General features: G+C 41.7%; 13 non-coding genes across 13 annotated transcripts; all 13 read left to right on the top strand.

The window, feature by feature from the left end:
- The first annotated feature begins 738 nt into the window (after positions 1 to 738).
- Positions 739 to 902, top strand: LOC128634509 (U1 spliceosomal RNA). The gene has a single exon (XR_008397703.1). It is a non-coding gene; the product is annotated as a U1 spliceosomal RNA (small nuclear RNA).
- Positions 903 to 1586: 684 nt separating this feature from the next.
- LOC128634539 (U1 spliceosomal RNA) lies at positions 1587 to 1750 on the top strand. Its single transcript, XR_008397732.1, has one exon. It is a non-coding gene; the product is annotated as a U1 spliceosomal RNA (small nuclear RNA).
- A 762-nt stretch (positions 1751 to 2512) lies between these two features.
- LOC128634508 (U1 spliceosomal RNA) lies at positions 2513 to 2676 on the top strand. The gene has a single exon (XR_008397702.1). It is a non-coding gene; the product is annotated as a U1 spliceosomal RNA (small nuclear RNA).
- Positions 2677 to 3360: 684 nt separating this feature from the next.
- On the top strand, positions 3361 to 3524 carry LOC128634537 (U1 spliceosomal RNA). The gene has a single exon (XR_008397731.1). It is a non-coding gene; the product is annotated as a U1 spliceosomal RNA (small nuclear RNA).
- A 762-nt stretch (positions 3525 to 4286) lies between these two features.
- On the top strand, positions 4287 to 4450 carry LOC128634507 (U1 spliceosomal RNA). The gene has a single exon (XR_008397700.1). It is a non-coding gene; the product is annotated as a U1 spliceosomal RNA (small nuclear RNA).
- A 684-nt stretch (positions 4451 to 5134) lies between these two features.
- On the top strand, positions 5135 to 5298 carry LOC128634519 (U1 spliceosomal RNA). Its single transcript, XR_008397714.1, has one exon. It is a non-coding gene; the product is annotated as a U1 spliceosomal RNA (small nuclear RNA).
- Positions 5299 to 5981: 683 nt separating this feature from the next.
- LOC128634536 (U1 spliceosomal RNA) lies at positions 5982 to 6145 on the top strand. The gene has a single exon (XR_008397730.1). It is a non-coding gene; the product is annotated as a U1 spliceosomal RNA (small nuclear RNA).
- Positions 6146 to 6828: 683 nt separating this feature from the next.
- Positions 6829 to 6992, top strand: LOC128634533 (U1 spliceosomal RNA). The gene has a single exon (XR_008397729.1). It is a non-coding gene; the product is annotated as a U1 spliceosomal RNA (small nuclear RNA).
- Positions 6993 to 7754: 762 nt separating this feature from the next.
- On the top strand, positions 7755 to 7918 carry LOC128634502 (U1 spliceosomal RNA). The gene has a single exon (XR_008397696.1). It is a non-coding gene; the product is annotated as a U1 spliceosomal RNA (small nuclear RNA).
- Positions 7919 to 8602: 684 nt separating this feature from the next.
- LOC128634532 (U1 spliceosomal RNA) lies at positions 8603 to 8766 on the top strand. Its single transcript, XR_008397728.1, has one exon. It is a non-coding gene; the product is annotated as a U1 spliceosomal RNA (small nuclear RNA).
- A 683-nt stretch (positions 8767 to 9449) lies between these two features.
- Positions 9450 to 9613, top strand: LOC128634484 (U1 spliceosomal RNA). Its single transcript, XR_008397680.1, has one exon. It is a non-coding gene; the product is annotated as a U1 spliceosomal RNA (small nuclear RNA).
- A 604-nt stretch (positions 9614 to 10217) lies between these two features.
- Positions 10218 to 10381, top strand: LOC128634531 (U1 spliceosomal RNA). The gene has a single exon (XR_008397727.1). It is a non-coding gene; the product is annotated as a U1 spliceosomal RNA (small nuclear RNA).
- Positions 10382 to 10985: 604 nt separating this feature from the next.
- LOC124628770 (U1 spliceosomal RNA) lies at positions 10986 to 11149 on the top strand. Its single transcript, XR_006983446.1, has one exon. It is a non-coding gene; the product is annotated as a U1 spliceosomal RNA (small nuclear RNA).
- The last annotated feature ends 10986 nt before the right edge of the window (positions 11150 to 22135 follow it).

The raw sequence follows: 22135 nt of genomic DNA, 5'->3' as shown, positions 1-22135 counted from the left end.
GTTGGAGCGATGTTTGTAAGAGGTTTTCCAGTGTCTCTTTGTTTGGCGGGTGGCCTGCGTTATAAGCTCTAATGTTTGATCTTTCTCGCTAAATAGGGCTGAACTACAATGTACGTCTGTTCCGTTTTTTTCTTTGCATGTTGTTTTAAAATATCTTGGAGACTTGGCTAAGTAGAGCTGAACTACAATGTACGTCTGTTCCGTTTTTTTCTTTGCATGTTGTTTTAAAATATCTTGGCGACTTGGCTAAGTAGAGCTGAACTACAATGTACGTCTGTTCCGTTTTTTTCTTTGCATGTTGTTTTAAAATATCTTGGCGACTTGGCTAAGTAGAGCTGAACTACAATGTACGTCTGTTCCGTTTTTTTCTTTGCATGGTGTTTTAAAATATCTTGTTGACTTTATTTTGTTTGTTTAAGTACCTCTTTTTGTCAAGTAGAGCAGGGACTACACGGGTCGGTCAATAACTAAGAGCTAGGATTAGGGGTAGGCCTCAACATGATTGCAGCACCACTAACCGATGAGGCCTGTTGCGGGCTGAGCGACACATGTAGCCACAGCAAAAACTGTGCTCCCGTCCCCTGTTCTGCAAGCTGCAGCCAGGACCTTCTCGTATCTTGTGCTGACTTAAAAGGGGAGGGGCCAGAGGTTATGCAAGGCCCTGTCCTAAGACTTTCCGCACCCTTCTCCGGCTGCCTACACCCTTGCAGGGTACTTCCCAGACAGGCAGGAAGGCTCATACTTACCTGGCAGGGGCAATACCATGATCAAGTAGGTGGTTCGCCCAAGGCGAGGCTCAACCATTGCACTCAGGCTGTACTGACCTTTGCGAATTCCCCAAATGTGGGAATCTCGACTGCACAATTTCTTATACTGGGGGACTGCGTTCGCGCTTTCCCCTGACATGTAATTCTGGTGGAACAACAGTTGGAGCGATGTTTGTAAGAGGTTTTCCAGTGTCTCTTTGTTTGGCGGGTGGCCTGCATTATAAGCTCTAATGTTTGATCTTTCTCGCTAAATAGGGCTGAACTACAATGTACGTCTGTTCCGTTTTTTTCTTTGCATGTTGTTTTAAAATATCTTGGCGACTTGGCTAAGTAGAGCTGAACTACAATGTACGTCTGTTCCGTTTTTTTCTTTGCATGTTGTTTTAAAATATCTTGGCGACTTGGCTAAGTAGAGCTGAACTACAATGTATGTCTGTTCCGTTTTTTTTCTTTGCATGGTGTTTTAAAATATCTTGTTGACTTTATTTTGTTTGTTTAAGTACCTCTTTTTGTCAAGTAGAGCAGGGACTACACGGGTCGGTCAATAACTAAGAGCTAGGATTAGGGGTAGGCCTCAACATGATTGCAGCACCACTAACCGATGAGGCCTGTTGCGGGCTGAGCGACACATGTAGCCACAGCAAAAACTGTGCTCCCGTCCCCTGTTCTGCAAGCTGCAGCCAGGACCTTCTCGTATCTTGTGCTGACTTAAAAGGGGAGGGGCCAGAGGTTATGCAAGGCCCTGTCCTAAGACTTTCCGCACCCTTCTCCGGCTGCCTACACCCTTGCAGGGTACTTCCCAGACAGGCAGGAAGGCTCATACTTACCTGGCAGGGGCAATACCATGATCAAGTAGGTGGTTCGCCCAAGGCGAGGCTCAACCATTGCACTCAGGCTGTGCTGACCTTTGCGAATTCCCCAAATGTGGGAATCTCGACTGCACAATTTCTTATACTGGGGGACTGCGTTCGCGCTTTCCCCTGACATGTAATTCTGGTGGAACAACAGTTGGAGCGATGTTTGTAAGAGGTTTTCCAGTGTCTCTTTGTTTGGCGGGTGGCCTGCGTTATAAGCTCTAATGTTTGATCTTTCTCGCTAAATAGGGCTGAACTACAATGTACGTCTGTTCCGTTTTTTCCTTTGCATGTTGTTTTAAAATATCTTGGAGACTTGGCTAAGTAGAGCTGAACTACAATGTACGTCTGTTCCGTTTTTTTCTTTGCATGTTGTTTTAAAATATCTTGGCGACTTGGCTAAGTAGAGCTGAACTACAATGTACGTCTGTTCCGTTTTTTTCTTTGCATGTTGTTTTAAAATATCTTGGCGACTTGGCTAAGTAGAGCTGAACTACAATGTATGTCTGTTCCGTTTTTTTCTTTGCATGGTGTTTTAAAATATCTTGTTGACTTTATTTTGTTTGTTTAAGTACCTCTTTTTGTCAAGTAGAGCAGGGACTACACGGGTCGGTCAATAACTAAGAGCTAGGATTAGGGGTAGGCCTCAACATGATTGCAGCACCACTAACCGATGAGGCCTGTTGCGGGCTGAGCGACACATGTAGCCACAGCAAAAACTGTGCTCCCGTCCCCTGTTCTGCAAGCTGCAGCCAGGACCTTCTCGTATCTTGTGCTGACTTAAAAGGGGAGGGGCCAGAGGTTATGCAAGGCCCTGTCCTAAGACTTTCCGCACCCTTCTCCGGCTGCCTACACCCTTGCAGGGTACTTCCCAGACAGGCAGGAAGGCTCATACTTACCTGGCAGGGGCAATACCATGATCAAGTAGGTGGTTCGCCCAAGGCGAGGCTCAACCATTGCACTCAGGCTGTACTGACCTTTGCGAATTCCCCAAATGTGGGAATCTCGACTGCACAATTTCTTATACTGGGGGACTGCGTTCGCGCTTTCCCCTGACATGTAATTCTGGTGGAACAACAGTTGGAGCGATGTTTGTAAGAGGTTTTCCAGTGTCTCTTTGTTTGGCGGGTGGCCTGCATTATAAGCTCTAATGTTTGATCTTTCTCGCTAAATAGGGCTGAACTACAATGTACGTCTGTTCCGTTTTTTTCTTTGCATGTTGTTTTAAAATATCTTGGCGACTTGGCTAAGTAGAGCTGAACTACAATGTACGTCTGTTCCGTTTTTTTCTTTGCATGTTGTTTTAAAATATCTTGGCGACTTGGCTAAGTAGAGCTGAACTACAATGTATGTCTGTTCCGTTTTTTTTCTTTGCATGGTGTTTTAAAATATCTTGTTGACTTTATTTTGTTTGTTTAAGTACCTCTTTTTGTCAAGTAGAGCAGGGACTACACGGGTCGGTCAATAACTAAGAGCTAGGATTAGGGGTAGGCCTCAACATGATTGCAGCACCACTAACCGATGAGGCCTGTTGCGGGCTGAGCGACACATGTAGCCACAGCAAAAACTGTGCTCCCGTCCCCTGTTCTGCAAGCTGCAGCCAGGACCTTCTCGTATCTTGTGCTGACTTAAAAGGGGAGGGGCCAGAGGTTATGCAAGGCCCTGTCCTAAGACTTTCCGCACCCTTCTCCGGCTGCCTACACCCTTGCAGGGTACTTCCCAGACAGGCAGGAAGGCTCATACTTACCTGGCAGGGGCAATACCATGATCAAGTAGGTGGTTCGCCCAAGGCGAGGCTCAACCATTGCACTCAGGCTGTGCTGACCTTTGCGAATTCCCCAAATGTGGGAATCTCGACTGCACAATTTCTTATACTGGGGGACTGCGTTCGCGCTTTCCCCTGACATGTAATTCTGGTGGAACAACAGTTGGAGCGATGTTTGTAAGAGGTTTTCCAGTGTCTCTTTGTTTGGCGGGTGGCCTGCATTATAAGCTCTAATGTTTGATCTTTCTCACTAAATAGGGCTGAACTACAATGTACGTCTGTTCCGTTTTTTTCTTTGCATGTTGTTTTAAAATATCTTGGAGACTTGGCTAAGTAGAGCTGAACTACAATGTACGTCTGTTCCGTTTTTTTCTTTGCATGTTGTTTTAAAATATCTTGGCGACTTGGCTAAGTAGAGCTGAACTACAATGTACGTCTGTTCCGTTTTTTTCTTTGCATGTTGTTTTAAAATATCTTGGCGACTTGTCTAAGTAGAGCTGAACTACAATGTATGTCTGTTCCGTTTTTTTCTTTGCATGGTGTTTTAAAATATCTTGTTGACTTTATTTTGTTTGTTTAAGTACCTCTTTTTGTCAAGTAGAGCAGGGACTACACGGGTCGGTCAATAACTAAGAGCTAGGATTAGGGGTAGGCCTCAACATGATTGCAGCACCACTAACCGATGAGGCCTGTTGCGGGCTGAGCGACACATGTAGCCACAGCAAAAACTGTGCTCCCGTCCCCTGTTCTGCAAGCTGCAGCCAGGACCTTCTCGTATCTTGTGCTGACTTAAAAGGGGAGGGGCCAGAGGTTATGCAAGGCCCTGTCCTAAGACTTTCCGCACCCTTCTCCGGCTGCCTACACCCTTGCAGGGTACTTCCCAGACAGGCAGGAAGGCTCATACTTACCTGGCAGGGGCAATACCATGATCAAGTAGGTGGTTCGCCCAAGGCGAGGCTCAACCATTGCACTCAGGCTGTACTGACCTTTGCGAATTCCCCAAATGTGGGAATCTCGACTGCACAATTTCTTATACTGGGGGACTGCGTTCGCGCTTTCCCCTGACATGTAATTCTGGTGGAACAACAGTTGGAGCGATGTTTGTAAGAGGTTTTCCAGTGTCTCTTTGTTTGGCGGGTGGCCTGCATTATAAGCTCTAATGTTTGATCTTTCTCGCTAAATAGGGCTGAACTACAATGTACGTCTGTTCCGTTTTTTTCTTTGCATGTTGTTTTAAAATATCTTGGCGACTTGGCTAAGTAGAGCTGAACTACAATGTACGTCTGTTCCGTTTTTTTCTTTGCATGTTGTTTTAAAATATCTTGGCGACTTGGCTAAGTAGAGCTGAACTACAATGTATGTCTGTTCCGTTTTTTTTCTTTGCATGGTGTTTTAAAATATCTTGTTGACTTTATTTTGTTTGTTTAAGTACCTCTTTTTGTCAAGTAGAGCAGGGACTACACGGGTCGGTCAATAACTAAGAGCTAGGATTAGGGGTAGGCCTCAACATGATTGCAGCACCACTAACCGATGAGGCCTGTTGCGGGCTGAGCGACACATGTAGCCACAGCAAAAACTGTGCTCCCGTCCCCTGTTCTGCAAGCTGCAGCCAGGACCTTCTCGTATCTTGTGCTGACTTAAAAGGGGAGGGGCCAGAGGTTATGCAAGGCCCTGTCCTAAGACTTTCCGCACCCTTCTCCGGCTGCCTACACCCTTGCAGGGTACTTCCCAGACAGGCAGGAAGGCTCATACTTACCTGGCAGGGGCAATACCATGATCAAGTAGGTGGTTCGCCCAAGGCGAGGCTCAACCATTGCACTCAGGCTGTGCTGACCTTTGCAAATTCCCCAAATGTGGGAATCTCGACTGCACAATTTCTTATACTGGGGGACTGCGTTCGCGCTTTCCCCTGACATGTAATTCTGGTGGAACAACAGTTGGAGCGATGTTTGTAAGAGGTTTTCCAGTGTCTCTTTGTTTGGCGGGTGGCCTGCATTATAAGCTCTAATGTTTGATCTTTCTCCCTAAATAGGGCTGAACTACAATGTACGTCTGTTCCGTTTTTTTCTTTGCATGTTGTTTTAAAATATCTTGGAGACTCCGCTAAGTAGAGCTGAACTACAATGTATGTCTGTTCCGTTTTTTTCTTTGCATGTTGTTTTAAAATATCTTGGAGACTTGGCTAAGTAGAGCTGAACTACAATGTACGTCTGTTCCGTTTTTTTCTTTGCATGGTGTTTTAAAATATCTTGTTGACTTTATTTTGTTTGTTTAAGTACCTCTTTTTGTCAAGTAGAGCAGGGACTACACGGGTCGGTCAATAACTAAGAGCTAGGATTAGGGGTAGGCCTCAACATGATTGCAGCACCACTAACCGATGAGGCCTGTTGCGGGCTGAGCGACACATGTAGCCACAGCAAAAACTGTGCTCCCGTCCCCTGTTCTGCAAGCTGCAGCCAGGACCTTCTCGTATCTTGTGCTGACTTAAAAGGGGAGGGGCCAGAGGTTATGCAAGGCCCTGTCCTAAGACTTTCCGCACCCTTCTCCGGCTGCCTACACCCTTGCAGGGTACTTCCCAGACAGGCAGGAAGGCTCATACTTACCTGGCAGGGGCAATACCATGATCAAGTAGGTGGTTCGCCCAAGGCGAGGCTCAACCATTGCACTCAGGCTGTGCTGACCTTTGCGAATTCCCCAAATGTGGGAATCTCGACTGCACAATTTCTTATACTGGGGGACTGCGTTCGCGCTTTCCCCTGACATGTAATTCTGGTGGAACAACAGTTGGAGCGATGTTTGTAAGAGGTTTTCCAGTGTCTCTTTGTTTGGCGGGTGGCCTGCATTATAAGCTCTAATGTTTGATCTTTCTCCCTAAATAGGGCTGAACTACAATGTACGTCTGTTCCGTTTTTTTCTTTGCATGTTGTTTTAAAATATCTTGGAGACTTGGCTAAGTAGAGCTGAACTACAATGTATGTCTGTTCCGTTTTTTTCTTTGCATGTTGTTTTAAAATATCTTGGAGACTTGGCTAAGTAGAGCTGAACTACAATGTACGTCTGTTCCGTTTTTTTCTTTGCATGGTGTTTTAAAATATCTTGTTGACTTTATTTTGTTTGTTTAAGTACCTCTTTTTGTCAAGTAGAGCAGGGACTACACGGGTCGGTCAATAACTAAGAGCTAGGATTAGGGGTAGGCCTCAACATGATTGCAGCACCACTAACCGATGAGGCCTGTTGCGGGCTGAGCGACACATGTAGCCACAGCAAAAACTGTGCTCCCGTCCCCTGTTCTGCAAGCTGCAGCCAGGACCTTCTCGTATCTTGTGCTGACTTAAAAGGGGAGGGGCCAGAGGTTATGCAAGGCCCTGTCCTAAGACTTTCCGCACCCTTCTCCGGCTGCCTACACCCTTGCAGGGTACTTCCCAGACAGGCAGGAAGGCTCATACTTACCTGGCAGGGGCAATACCATGATCAAGTAGGTGGTTCGCCCAAGGCGAGGCTCAACCATTGCACTCAGGCTGTGCTGACCTTTGCGAATTCCCCAAATGTGGGAATCTCGACTGCACAATTTCTTATACTGGGGGACTGCGTTCGCGCTTTCCCCTGACATGTAATTCTGGTGGAACAACAGTTGGAGCGATGTTTGTAAGAGGTTTTCCAGTGTCTCTTTGTTTGGCGGGTGGCCTGCGTTATAAGCTCTAATGTTTGATCTTTCTCGCTAAATAGGGCTGAACTACAATGTACGTCTGTTCCGTTTTTTCCTTTGCATGTTGTTTTAAAATATCTTGGAGACTTGGCTAAGTAGAGCTGAACTACAATGTACGTCTGTTCCGTTTTTTTCTTTGCATGTTGTTTTAAAATATCTTGGCGACTTGGCTAAGTAGAGCTGAACTACAATGTACGTCTGTTCCGTTTTTTTCTTTGCATGTTGTTTTAAAATATCTTGGCGACTTGGCTAAGTAGAGCTGAACTACAATGTATGTCTGTTCCGTTTTTTTCTTTGCATGGTGTTTTAAAATATCTTGTTGACTTTATTTTGTTTGTTTAAGTACCTCTTTTTGTCAAGTAGAGCAGGGACTACACGGGTCGGTCAATAACTAAGAGCTAGGATTAGGGGTAGGCCTCAACATGATTGCAGCACCACTAACCGATGAGGCCTGTTGCGGGCTGAGCGACACATGTAGCCACAGCAAAAACTGTGCTCCCGTCCCCTGTTCTGCAAGCTGCAGCCAGGACCTTCTCGTATCTTGTGCTGACTTAAAAGGGGAGGGGCCAGAGGTTATGCAAGGCCCTGTCCTAAGACTTTCCGCACCCTTCTCCGGCTGCCTACACCCTTGCAGGGTACTTCCCAGACAGGCAGGAAGGCTCATACTTACCTGGCAGGGGCAATACCATGATCAAGTAGGTGGTTCGCCCAAGGCGAGGCTCAACCATTGCACTCAGGCTGTACTGACCTTTGCGAATTCCCCAAATGTGGGAATCTCGACTGCACAATTTCTTATACTGGGGGACTGCGTTCGCGCTTTCCCCTGACATGTAATTCTGGTGGAACAACAGTTGGAGCGATGTTTGTAAGAGGTTTTCCAGTGTCTCTTTGTTTGGCGGGTGGCCTGCATTATAAGCTCTAATGTTTGATCTTTCTCGCTAAATAGGGCTGAACTACAATGTACGTCTGTTCCGTTTTTTTCTTTGCATGTTGTTTTAAAATATCTTGGCGACTTGGCTAAGTAGAGCTGAACTACAATGTACGTCTGTTCCGTTTTTTTCTTTGCATGTTGTTTTAAAATATCTTGGCGACTTGGCTAAGTAGAGCTGAACTACAATGTATGTCTGTTCCGTTTTTTTTCTTTGCATGGTGTTTTAAAATATCTTGTTGACTTTATTTTGTTTGTTTAAGTACCTCTTTTTGTCAAGTAGAGCAGGGACTACACGGGTCGGTCAATAACTAAGAGCTAGGATTAGGGGTAGGCCTCAACATGATTGCAGCACCACTAACCGATGAGGCCTGTTGCGGGCTGAGCGACACATGTAGCCACAGCAAAAACTGTGCTCCCGTCCCCTGTTCTGCAAGCTGCAGCCAGGACCTTCTCGTATCTTGTGCTGACTTAAAAGGGGAGGGGCCAGAGGTTATGCAAGGCCCTGTCCTAAGACTTTCCGCACCCTTCTCCGGCTGCCTACACCCTTGCAGGGTACTTCCCAGACAGGCAGGAAGGCTCATACTTACCTGGCAGGGGCAATACCATGATCAAGTAGGTGGTTCGCCCAAGGCGAGGCTCAACCATTGCACTCAGGCTGTGCTGACCTTTGCGAATTCCCCAAATGTGGGAATCTCGACTGCACAATTTCTTATACTGGGGGACTGCGTTCGCGCTTTCCCCTGACATGTAATTCTGGTGGAACAACAGTTGGAGCGATGTTTGTAAGAGGTTTTCCAGTGTCTCTTTGTTTGGCGGGTGGCCTGCGTTATAAGCTCTAATGTTTGATCTTTCTCGCTAAATAGGGCTGAACTACAATGTACGTCTGTTCCGTTTTTTTCTTTGCATGTTGTTTTAAAATATCTTGGAGACTTGGCTAAGTAGAGCTGAACTACAATGTACGTCTGTTCCGTTTTTTTCTTTGCATGTTGTTTTAAAATATCTTGGCGACTTGGCTAAGTAGAGCTGAACTACAATGTACGTCTGTTCCGTTTTTTTCTTTGCATGGTGTTTTAAAATATCTTGTTGACTTTATTTTGTTTGTTTAAGTACCTCTTTTTGTCAAGTAGAGCAGGGACTACACGGGTCGGTCAATAACTAAGAGCTAGGATTAGGGGTAGGCCTCAACATGATTGCAGCACCACTAACCGATGAGGCCTGTTGCGGGCTGAGCGACACATGTAGCCACAGCAAAAACTGTGCTCCCGTCCCCTGTTCTGCAAGCTGCAGCCAGGACCTTCTCGTATCTTGTGCTGACTTAAAAGGGGAGGGGCCAGAGGTTATGCAAGGCCCTGTCCTAAGACTTTCCGCACCCTTCTCCGGCTGCCTACACCCTTGCAGGGTACTTCCCAGACAGGCAGGAAGGCTCATACTTACCTGGCAGGGGCAATACCATGATCAAGTAGGTGGTTCGCCCAAGGCGAGGCTCAACCATTGCACTCAGGCTGTGCTGACCTTTGCGAATTCCCCAAATGGGGGAATCTCGACTGCACAATTTCTTATACTGGGGGACTGCGTTCGCGCTTTCCCCTGACATGTAATTCTGGTGGAACAACAGTTGGAGCGATGTTTGTAAGAGGTTTTCCAGTGTCTCTTTGTTTGGCGGGTGGCCTGCATTATAAGCTCTAATGTTTGATCTTTCTCGCTAAATAGGGCTGAACTACAATGTACGTCTGTTCCGTTTTTTTCTTTGCATGTTGTTTTAAAATATCTTGGCGACTTGGCTAAGTAGAGCTGAACTACAATGTACGTCTGTTCCGTTTTTTTCTTTGCATGGTGTTTTAAAATATCTTGTTGACTTTATTTTGTTTGTTTAAGTACCTCTTTTTGTCAAGTAGAGCAGGGACTACACGGGTCGGTCAATAACTAAGAGCTAGGATTAGGGGTAGGCCTCAACATGATTGCAGCACCACTAACCGATGAGGCCTGTTGCGGGCTGAGCGACACATGTAGCCACAGCAAAAACTGTGCTCCCGTCCCCTGTTCTGCAAGCTGCAGCCAGGACCTTCTCGTATCTTGTGCTGACTTAAAAGGGGAGGGGCCAGAGGTTATGCAAGGCCCTGTCCTAAGACTTTCCGCACCCTTCTCCGGCTGCCTACACCCTTGCAGGGTACTTCCCAGACAGGCAGGAAGGCTCATACTTACCTGGCAGGGGCAATACCATGATCAAGTAGGTGGTTCGCCCAAGGCGAGGCTCAACCATTGCACTCAGGCTGTGCTGACCTTTGCGAATTCCCCAAATGTGGGAATCTCGACTGCACAATTTCTTATACTGGGGGACTGCGTTCGCGCTTTCCCCTGACATGTAATTCTGGTGGAACAACAGTTGGAGCGATGTTTGTAAGAGGTTTTCCAGTGTCTCTTTGTTTGGCGGGTGGCCTGCATTATAAGCTCTAATGTTTGATCTTTCTCCCTAAATAGAGCTGAACTACAATGTACGTCTGTTCCGTTTTTTTCTTTGCATGTTGTTTTAAAATATCTTGGCGACTTGGCTAAGTAGAGCTGAACTACAATGTACGTCTGTTCCGTTTTTTTCTTTGCATGGTGTTTTAAAATATCTTGTTGACTTTATTTTGTTTGTTTAAGTACCTCTTTTTGTCAAGTAGAGCAGGGACTACACGGGTCGGTCAATAACTAAGAGCTAGGATTAGGGGTAGGCCTCAACATGATTGCAGCACCACTAACCGATGAGGCCTGTTGCGGGCTGAGCGACACATGTAGCCACAGCAAAAACTGTGCTCCCGTCCCCTGTTCTGCAAGCTGCAGCCAGGACCTTCTCGTATCTTGTGCTGACTTAAAAGGGGAGGGGCCAGAGGTTATGCAAGGCCCTGTCCTAAGACTTTCTGCACCCTTCTCTGGCTGCCTACACCCTTGCAGGGTACTTCCCAGACAGGCAGGAAGGCTCATACTTACCTGGCAGGGGCAATACCATGATCAAGTAGGTGCCTCGCCCAAGGCGAGGCTCAACCATTGCACTCAGGCTGTGCTGACCTTTGCGAATTCCCCAAATGTGGGAATCTCGACTGCACAATTTCTTATACTGGGGGACTGCGTTCGCGCTTTTCCCTGACATGTAATTCTGGTGGAAAAACAGTTGGAGCGATGTTTGTAAGAGGTTTTCCAGTGTCTCCTTGTTTGGTGGGTGGCCTGCATTAAAACCTCTAATGTTTGATCTTTCTCGCTAAATAGAGCTGAACTACAATGTACGTCTGTTCCGTTTTTTTCTTTGCATGTTGTTTTAAAATATCTTGGCGACTTGGCTAAGTAGAGCTGAACTACAATGTATGTCTTTTCCGTTTTTTTCTTGCATGGTGTTTTAAAATATCTTGTTGACTTTATTTTGTTTGTTTAAGTACCTCTTTTTGTCAAGTTGAGTAGGGACTACATGGGTCGGTCAAATCATAAGAGCTAGGTTTTGGGTTGATGACTACAACGTGGAGCTTTTAGCTTTAAAACACAATTGCACCTCAGCATGAAGCTTACTTAGTTCATGTTAAAATTTTATAACAGTACCAACGAAAATACATGTTTTACACATTTTTCTATGGCTTTGTCCATGCGTTTTACCAAAATCACCTTTTGGAAACTCCAACGGACCCTTTGTAAACATGGGCATTCCCTGATGTTTCTCTTACTTTTGAACGCTAATGAAACTTGACACCAAGAGCTTCCATATCACATATCCAGCAATCCTCAAATTGTTTATTCATAATTTATCCCTTTGTACGCTTTTATGTGCAGATAAATTAGATATTTGCCACTGGTTACAGTCACTGGTCACTGGTAACAGTATCTTTACACAAACACTTTGAAGTGTTGAAACTCACCCTTAAAGAAGCGTGTCATATTTTTCAGAATTTCATTGGCTATACGATGTGCCAGTCATCCACACAATCGGTTGCAATATGCTCCAGCTTCTCAGGAAGGAAAGGGGGAAGGCACATGCCTTCAGCTTGGAAGCTCCTGTTAGTTCAAATCAGGTGTCAATCAAAATGTCTATCAGCCTTTTTGATTTCAAGAGATAAAGAATATGCACAAGCACACCGATGTTATAATGGAGAATATATTAGGCACATTTGCCCATATTTTGAAATTTGACAAAAAAGTATATATTGCACAGAAAAATATATTTGTAGAATGTATATTTCATATCCAGTTAATGTTAATATTTTAAAAAGTTTATATTCTATATTACCAGTTTGATGTTCAGTGGTGAAGTAGAAATGCTTTTGTTTATGGTGAGTGAATATGAGACTAACAGGAGATTTTTTTAGAATTCAGTCAATTAAATCTGTTAATATGAATTAATAACATTCAATAAGTTAAGAAATCTTTCTTTAATCTTCAGAATTTACTTAATGTGTTAATGTTAATTTGAGTAATATGTTTTCTGTTTATGAGACCAGTTACTGTGAAACTACTTGTTGAAATGGAGAGAATAAAGAGTAACTGTAATCAGATTATATACAAATAAAATATAACATTACATTACTGTGCTATCAGAAAAAGTAATTACAATGATGTATTATACCCATCTGTGAATGTATATTTTCCGAATGCAATGGCAGACTTTCTCGTTTGTTTTTAACTTCTGTATACATAAAAGTAAATCCTCTATCTTTCTATATAATCGTTAAGAATATACACTGTAAAAATAATGCACTTTTCCTAAAAACCTGAAATTCATCTAAGGCTGGCCAAGATGACTATTTTACATAGTCTGTATCCTTTTCAATGCAGTAATTCTATTTTTGATATACAGTGTCACCGCAATCCATTCTCATTTCTGAAGCACCACAGGTTCCAACAGGGGGCAAAAGACATATTCTTTCTTTCCTGGCATGTTCTAATGAATTTCATCATGTGTCCCTCAATGGGCTGTATTTCAAAATGGGGAAAATCTGTGGTTTGTTCCACTTTGCCTCTGTTAGAGTTCTCAGTGCTGAAGATGAGACAACTTCATTCTACTTTGTTTCTTATAGTCTCATGTGCGCTCTTCTACTTACTCTTGTCAAGATATTAGACTCAATGCATTAGATATTACATGCAACCAGCAATTTTCATTAAGCTGTAGCCAAGCTTTAGTGCCAAGGAGGGTATTCCGTATATTTTTGTCTCTGCATTGTAACCTGCTACAACTTTCACAGCATGAGGGAAAATTGCAAGGTTTGAAGACCCTCATCCATGTGAGAGGTGTCAGTTGTTTGGCCTTTAAGAGAAATTGTGCAATTTTTCTCAATTTTGTCTTATATGCTCACGTTTTCAGGCATTTAACTTTAGCCTGTTGTACATTTGTTCTCCAAAAAAGATTATGTATTTGTCCTGTCTTACGAAAGCTGAAATCTCATCCTGTGTCATATTTCAGACTATCCAGTAGAAGCCTTCACTGACTTTATGGGGACATGGAAGACAATTATGAAACAGATCTCTTTTTTTTTTTTTCTTTTTGCACCTTTTCCAACTAACATATCTTGTTTGGGTTTCTGCAGACAGATTTTTACATGTCTTCCAAGTGATTTTCTTGATTGTAGACCATGACAGTGTGAACAATGTCTGAAATCATCTGCAACAATCTCTCCACACCCCTTTTTTTTTATATAATTTTGTCATTATGAGGAAACATTTTCTTTCTTTTTTTTTTATTCACAGTCTCATTCACCTTCGGAAAGTTGAAATTTGTTTCCACCTCTGATTCATTTTTATGCACAAATTCCAGGTATCTGGAAATTTTTGAATATTACTTTTCACAATAGTAACAAAACTGTTTCTTGTTGTATCGGCAACTGTGTTTAGAAACAGACATTGGTGTCATAAACGTAGAGTCCTGTTTAGCTGATGCAGAACTCCAAACATTCACCCATGTTTCAGCTGTGCTAATAGCTTTCTTGGGACTGATGTAAATTTTCTTACATTAAAGCCACATAAGTTTCTTACAGGAAAATCAGGACATTGTTACGTGACAAAAATTAAGTAGATTTTAGTTTTTTGTATTTTTTTGAAAAACATTTGCAGGTTTTATTGGGGAAGTTACTTTAAATGTTTGGCAGCAAAATATATTGGTGTACAGTAATAAAAGTGAAGGGATTTTAAATGGAAATGGAAATATTAAAGGGGAAAACTAGCATTAGGTCATATTAATGAATAACTTTTACACTGATATTTATACTATATAATATTACTTTTATATTAATAAATTGTTTTACAATACAATTTAAATGAATAACTTACCATTTCAGTAGCTTTCAGAGCATTTTCTTTAACACTCAGTTATTACTGTGGTAAAGTACTCCACAATCTGCTTTTCCTAGCATATCATGAATAACATCAGTACTTAAAGAACACTGACTAACAGCATGTTTCATTACATAGAGAACATAATTACTCATGCTTAACTGAATTTAGTGCAGTGCAGTATGTGAAATAGTAATAGTAATAGATTTTTGTTATTGTACTCATAGTTTCTGATATTATTTTTCTTATTTGTCACTGCTGGTGCATTAGTGTCTGTTACAACTTATCAAACCACAGAAAATTGAAGATGCTGGAAGTGGGTGAATTTCAGATCATCTGGAATCCTGAGTCTTCCCTTGGTAAATATGAGTTCGTTGGCCATTCGAGTGCAATTTATAAATTTTTGGTGTTTCCTAGTTTCTGACACTGGCCAAACACAGCCTTACTCACAAGGAGTACACATTTTTACGAGGACAATAATCCCCCATTTTGTAATTTATAGATTTATTTCTCAGCAGAGATCAGAGAGATTATGGATTACCGGAGTGTGTATGTGTTTTTTCATTTTACATTCCCACCCCAAAACTGGAAAGGTGCTGAAGCCTTTGTTAGCAGAGGCAGTACTGCATTACAGTGGTGTAAAGGTCCAGTCAGCTTTTTGACAGAAAAATTTTGTGAAATTGCATTCATCAAATACTAAATAATCATTTTAAAAATCACGATAGTTTTTTTTGGGTAATGCTTTGTACAGCAGCAGTTAAGTTCTAATTTTAGCAATGCTAAATCTAGACCTCACTGACTCTAAATGAAAACAGGGAACACATTACACAGTCAGTAACTGGATTAGATGGCATGATTGTCACGATCTCACCTGCAGATGGCGCTGCGGCATGCGACGTGCACAGAGAGCCAGTTATTTAAACCCCTCGTGTTGCTGCGCACTTCGCACAGTATTATATATGTAAATACATTTCACAAAACTAATCTACAGAGATGTATGTGTTAGCTAGCTTGATTCTAAAGCGGTAGTGTTCTCATGTCCTGTGTTTGTTTCATGCCTTGAATCCAGTTTCCTGTTTTGGGCTTGAATCCCACTTCATGTTTAAGACTGCGTTTCCTGTTTATTGACTTTGTGTGAGCAATAAAGACATTTATCTGCACTTGCTTCCGTTCAAGTCTCGAAACGTAACAATGATTATATTTAGAGCATCGCATATGTGCATATTGTAAAATAAATAAATAAATAAATGCACGTCTTGTGCCATTCTACACAGCTAAAAACCTTCCGACATTAGAACAGCTCCTCGTTTCGAAGAATTCCTCCATGAAGACATCCAATAACTGCTGTGTGTGTAATCTACCAAATATGTACACTAAGCTAGATATGTCATTAGGTTTTTATTGGTACTATGTATAACTGAAAAAAGGCAAGTTTAACCAATCACAGCAACTGACATCCACCACGACTACGTCTTACAGCATTCACTCACAATATGAGCTATTGTCTGGCATTAATATTAAAGGAGATCTGGCACAGTAGTCTCACTTCTTACTTCAATATTGGGATGGATAAATCACCTTGTGTTTATGTAACAAAGAAAAGTGGTTAAGTAACCATACATCTGATCAAAAATCTGTATAAAAGCACACCATTCCCAATCAGACCAAATTTTCTGGAATTGGCTTGGTGTCTTGAAATCTGGGCAAGAGTTAGCAGATAAAAATCAGACTGAAAAAGAATAAGAAGACACTGTTGATAAATATTGTGCATTACTTTGCAACAATAATAATAATAATAATAATAATAATAATAATAATAATAATAATAATACCATTAAATAATATACTTTAATTACAAGGACTTGTCCTGTGACAGTAGTATAGTGACAGTTCTTTTTCCAGACAGCAGAGGGCAGTCACACACTGCACGCACACATTATTAAATCTTCCCTAACCTTCAAAACACTCCTGTACACAGTGGGCATCTCTGTCTCTCAATTCAGTTAAGTTCAGAATTTGGAGATCGTATCAATCCAGCAGGTACAAGGTTTTTGCATTTTTTTAGCTGTTAATTCTGAACTATGAGTGTAGATATGAGACTCTGCAAGCTACTGTTATGGACAGAAGTAGCTCATGTCAGCTTGCTATCTAATCACTCTCATGGTTATATCAGAGAACAAATGCTTATGAAATAACAGAATCATTGGCTGTGTCAACTGCTGTTTAGGGACACTGGACATTACAGGGCTATCAAACTCGCTAATTGCAGTAACATTTAACTTCATTGACATGTAGTTTAACTTACATTTATTATTTGATAGCCTCCTGGGATGCCCTAGATGATACACTCAATGTCCTGATCTGTCACTATCTATCCTGATCAGTCTCTCTGTATCCTGGCCTGTCTCTCTGTGTCCCGGCCTGTCTCTCTGTGTCCCGGCCTGTCCCTCTGTATCCCGGCCTGTCTCTCTATGTCCCGGCCTGTCTCTCTATGTCCCGGCCAGTCTCTCTGTGTCCTGGCCAGTCTCTCTGTGTCCCCTCTGTGTCCCGACCAGTCTCTCTGTGTTCTGGTCTGTCTCTCTGCGTCCCGATCAATCTCTCTGCGTCCCGGCCTGTTTCTCTGCATCCCAACCTGTCTCTCTGTGTCTCGACCTGTCTATCTGTATCCCGGCCTCTCTCTCCTGACCAGTCTCTCTGTATCCTGACTTGTTTCTCTGTGTCCTGATTAATCTCTCTGTGTTCTGACCTGTCTCTCTGTCCTGATCACTCTCTGTCTGTCCTGGCCTGTCACAGACAGAGAAAGAGAGACAGCAATGAAGGAATTTGAGTAAAGGGGTACAAAAAATCCTACTGCACTCAAACCTGAGTTCTGTTTCTTTCTCTCTCATTCTCTCTCTCTGTTGTCTCTTTTTTTCTCTGTGTTGCAGTCTCTCTGTATCTGTACTCTTTCTGTCTTTGATTCTCTCTCCTTGATCTTTTACTAAGAGGTTTTATTCAGGTCTGTTGATCTAAAGCAGTGAAGCGTTGCCATGGTGATACCTGATCTTCAGGTGAGCCCGGTCACCTGCACAGGAATGTTGGTGCATCATTACACACACACACACACACACACACACACACACACACACACACACACACACACAGACAGGGTCCTTTAAATATAATAGTATATAGTACGAATAGATACACTCCAACCAGGACAGGAATGTTCTTGTAGCATTAAAGATCTAGGGCTTTACCTTTAAACACCCCCCCCCCCCCCCCCCCCCCACACACACACACACACACACACACAAAACACAACTGCTCGACATGCATGCAAGCAGTCTTTTTCCCTTTTACACTACTCTGCGTCTCAGTTTATATTCTTGTGTTATTGTGTTCTGCTACACCACTTAAGAACAAAAAGAACCAAGAATACAGGTAACACTTAAAACACCCCAAGTCTTCTTTATCCCACTACAATATATAGAACACATCGATCAATTATCTGCTGGTGTGCTAACTGGTGGTGCAGGTTTTGAGAGACTATAAAGCAGGGTCATCAACTGACAGTACGCAATCCAGATACAGACCCAGTAAAGTATTTCAGTTGACTGGACTGAGTACTTGGGGGGGCTTGTAGCAGAACTGTAAAATAAATAAATAAATAAATAAATAAATAAATAAATAAATAAATAAATAAATAAACTGGCCATAGTGCAAAGAACATGAACAAGTTCTCCAGCAGATCCTCTGCTCTGTTTCCTCCAATCACAGCTGCATTTAAAAGAGCTCATCAGACCAGAGACTAGCTGCAAAGTGTAAGGTTTTCTGTTTGTTTGTTTGTTTTAGAAACTTGTGCAGTTGTGAAAATTTGAATGACTGTAGAAATCATTTGGCAATATCAGCTTTCTAGTGCTTGATTTTTTGTTTCTCACATTATTACACATTACTTTTGCATTATCATGTTATGTTCTTTTTATGTTTTGCGTCCTTTTAAAATTTAATTCTCTGTTAATTCTTATTTTATTTAATATAAATAAATTATATCATAGTGGTAAATTATATCATTCATATATTTTTGGATCTATTGAAATTTAGAACTCATACAACTGCCTTACAGAAGTTTGTATGTTATTATTATTGTTGTGGTTGTTATTATTAGGGGGCCAAGCACTGAAGGTGCGTAGGCACCCTCTTGTTATTCTACCTTTCTTCTTCTTCTTTTCTTCTTTTTCTTCTTCTTCATCTTCCTCTTCTTATTATTATTATCATGGATAGGTTATCTATGGCAGCCCATAGACCCATAAAATGTTGTTAAATTTGGCGCACTGACTGGGAAGGGTCTAAGGAACATTCTGACCAAATATGGGCCAAGTGCTGCCAACGCTCTAGCACCACCATCGGGTCAAATTTAGGCCTAATTTGGAAGTAGGTTTATGGCCATAACTTTAGAACAATATGTCTAAAATATAAAAGCCTGGATTCCCTGGGTTGAAACAAGTTTGCTGCACTCTATGACATTAATTCCTGCCTAATGCGATTATCCACCTTCTTAGATTTTGTAAATACACATATATACACACACATACATATATATATATATATATATATATATATATGTGTGTGTGTGTATATATATATATATATGTGTGTATATATATATATATATATATATATATATATATATATATATATATATATATATATATATATATATATATATATATATATATATATATATATATATATATGTGTGTGTGTGTGTGTGTGTGTGTATATATATATATGTATGTATGTATGTGTGTGTGTGTGTGCGTTTTTGCTACTCCTACTACAAATGCCCAATCAACACCACATTTGGACAAAAATTATCAAAAGTTGATATGTTGATATGACAAATAGTTTGCCCGTAATGTGCCAACCAATCTGATGGGGAAACCAGCAAACAGGAAGTGAGACTATATCTCAGCAATGGCCTTGCACACTGATACAAATCTTGTTAAGCATTATCAGGACCATGCCCTGAGGCTATGCAAGAGATTTAGTGACAGTGCCACTTCTTGGTCAAAAGTTACAATATCTTGCATCCATCTAAGTGCCATTTTTGCTACTTCTCCTCCTATTTTGACCTGTTAAAACTTGCAGAAAGTGAGTTAAAAGGCCCAGAACGATGAGACAAATATATAAACATAAACACCTTAGATGTTTTGAATTTTCAAGAAGAAGAAAAAATTATTGGCTCAGAGCAGCAGTAATAAAAAAAAAAAAAAGCACAAAGTAGCAATAAACAACACAACGGGTCACAGCATCTACAACTTTTGTTGTTTTTAGTTTTTTGAACAGCACCATCAAGCGGTTTTAGTACGAATTAAATAAGAATAATATAAATATAATGCATTAGCACAGCAGAGGGACAAAAGAGAAAGAGAGAGAGCAGGAAGGTGGCCTTTGACCTTTCATCCCTTCCGGGGTCATAGCTGAGTCTCTAAGGTTCTCACAGTCTGAGCAGGTGAACAGCATTTCAAACACATTCCATCATCCTGCACCTGCAATTCCTGTGTGTGTACGTGTCACTCAGCAGGCTGTGATAAAGGTACAAAGACTCTTTGGATTCAGCTGCTCATTCCAACACCAAACCAAACACACACACTCACACACTCACACACACACACACACACACACACACACACACACACACACACACACACACACACACACACACACACACACACACACACACACACATTTCTCTCTTCCTTAATTAGCTGTAAGTTTTAGCAAAATTGTATTGTAATTAACATCTGGACTCAAAACCTTAACGCACACTGCAACACATACTAATGAAACTTTCACAGGATTCTGATGGAATGATCACAGAATGTCGTTACGCAATTTAAAGAGATGGTATAATGAGACAGTCTGAGACAACTTCAGACTGCGGAAATGTTACTATATTCTCTATATTTAATCTGTATGTTAGTATCAGGTCAAGAGTGTGACCACCATTATGAGTATGCAAAGTGTAAATCATAATCATGAACTGTAACTAAAGTCTAAATCATGTTCTGTAAGTGTATATTAGACCTGCAAATTGTACCTAATATTCTGGAAGTGTAGCTCAGACAGGCAAAGTGTACATCATGTTCTGGATGTGGAGATCAAACACAAAAAGTGTGACTAATGTTCTGGAAAAGTAGATGAAACCCAAAGTGTAAATTGTGGACTAGAAGTGTAGAGTAGACGCACAGATTATAAATCATGTTCTAGAAATGTAGATCAGACATGCAAACTGTAAATCATTCTGGAAGAGTCTATCAGATGTACAAAGTGTAAATCATATGCATGAAGTGTAAACACATAAAACATAGTCTAAATAATGTTCTGGAAGTGGAGATCAGACTCACAATGTACATATTATACTCATGTTGTATTTGCATTGTTATTTCCATACAGCTTTAAGAGTGAAGGTAGTGTATGATCATTACAATCCACTATTAGGCATTTTTATAGTGTGTTAGCACATGGTAATGTGTTAGCGTGTGTGTGTTTTACCCCGTCCTCACACAGTGCAGATTTTATTGTTGCTGCTTTCATTATGGGCCAAATGAACCTCATTTAGCAAAAAGCACATAACAACCACCACAGCTTCAAAGAGAACACAAACAACAATAAATACTTCACAGCACACATTTGTTGTCTGCTGGGGAACAGATGTTTTATAAAATACTTGATTCGATTATTTTTTATGATGCTTATGATGTCATATGACCTTTTAGGAATGCAGTAAATTTGTTGTAGTTAAAATGTTGTTGTTTAGAATAACTAGCACTTTTTTTGTATTTAATTGACTAAACTCAGCTCGGTAAATAAATGAACACAGCTGCATGCAAAATCCCCTCGTCCAGGGTTGCAGAAAAAATTTAATGGCGTTTATGTGCCTTGTATAGTAAGTGGTTTGGGACATGCCCACAGTGGACTGATGATGATGATGATGTGGCATATACAGTGAATAAGGTGTGTGTGGTTTGGGACACACCCACAGTGGACTGATGATGATGATGATGATGATGATGATGATGTGGCATATACAGTGAATAAGGTGTGTGGTTTGGGACATGCCCACAGTGGACTGATGATGATGATGATGATGATGATGTGGCATATACAGTGAATAAGGTGTGTGTGGTTTGGGACACACCCACAGTGGACTGATGATGATGATGTGGCGTATACAGTGAATAAGGTGTGTGATTTTGGGACATGTCCACAGTGGACTGATTATGATGATGATGTGGCGTATGCAGTGATTAAGGTGTGATTTGGGACACGCCCACAGTGCACTGATGATGATGAGGCATATACAGTGAATATGGTGCTTGTGGTTTGGGACATGCCCACAGTGGACTGATGATGATGATGATGATGATGATGTGGCATATACAGTGAATAAGGTGTGTGTGGTTTGGGACATGCCCACAGTGGACTGATGATGATGATGATGTGGCATATACAGTGAATAAGGTGTGTGTGGTTTGGGACACACCCACAGTGGACTGATGATGATGATGTGGCGTATACAGTGAATAAGGTGTGTGATTTGGGGACATGTCCACAGTGGACTGATGATGATGACGATGATGATGATGATGTGGCGTATGCAGTGATTAAGGTGTGATTTGGGACACGCCCACAGTGCACTGATGATGATGAGGCATATACAGTGAATACGGTGCTTGTGGTTTGGGACATGCCCACAGTGGACTGATGATGATGATGATGATGATGATGATGATGTGGCATATACAGTGAATAAGGTGTGTGTGGTTTGGGACATGCCCA

This window comes from Ictalurus punctatus, chromosome 1 (assembly GCF_001660625.3).
Source record: "Ictalurus punctatus breed USDA103 chromosome 1, Coco_2.0, whole genome shotgun sequence".
NCBI classification, from domain to species: domain Eukaryota; kingdom Metazoa; phylum Chordata; class Actinopteri; order Siluriformes; family Ictaluridae; genus Ictalurus; species Ictalurus punctatus.
Note: the sequence above shows the minus strand (reverse complement) of the source record. Positions and strands in the feature narration are given on the sequence as shown.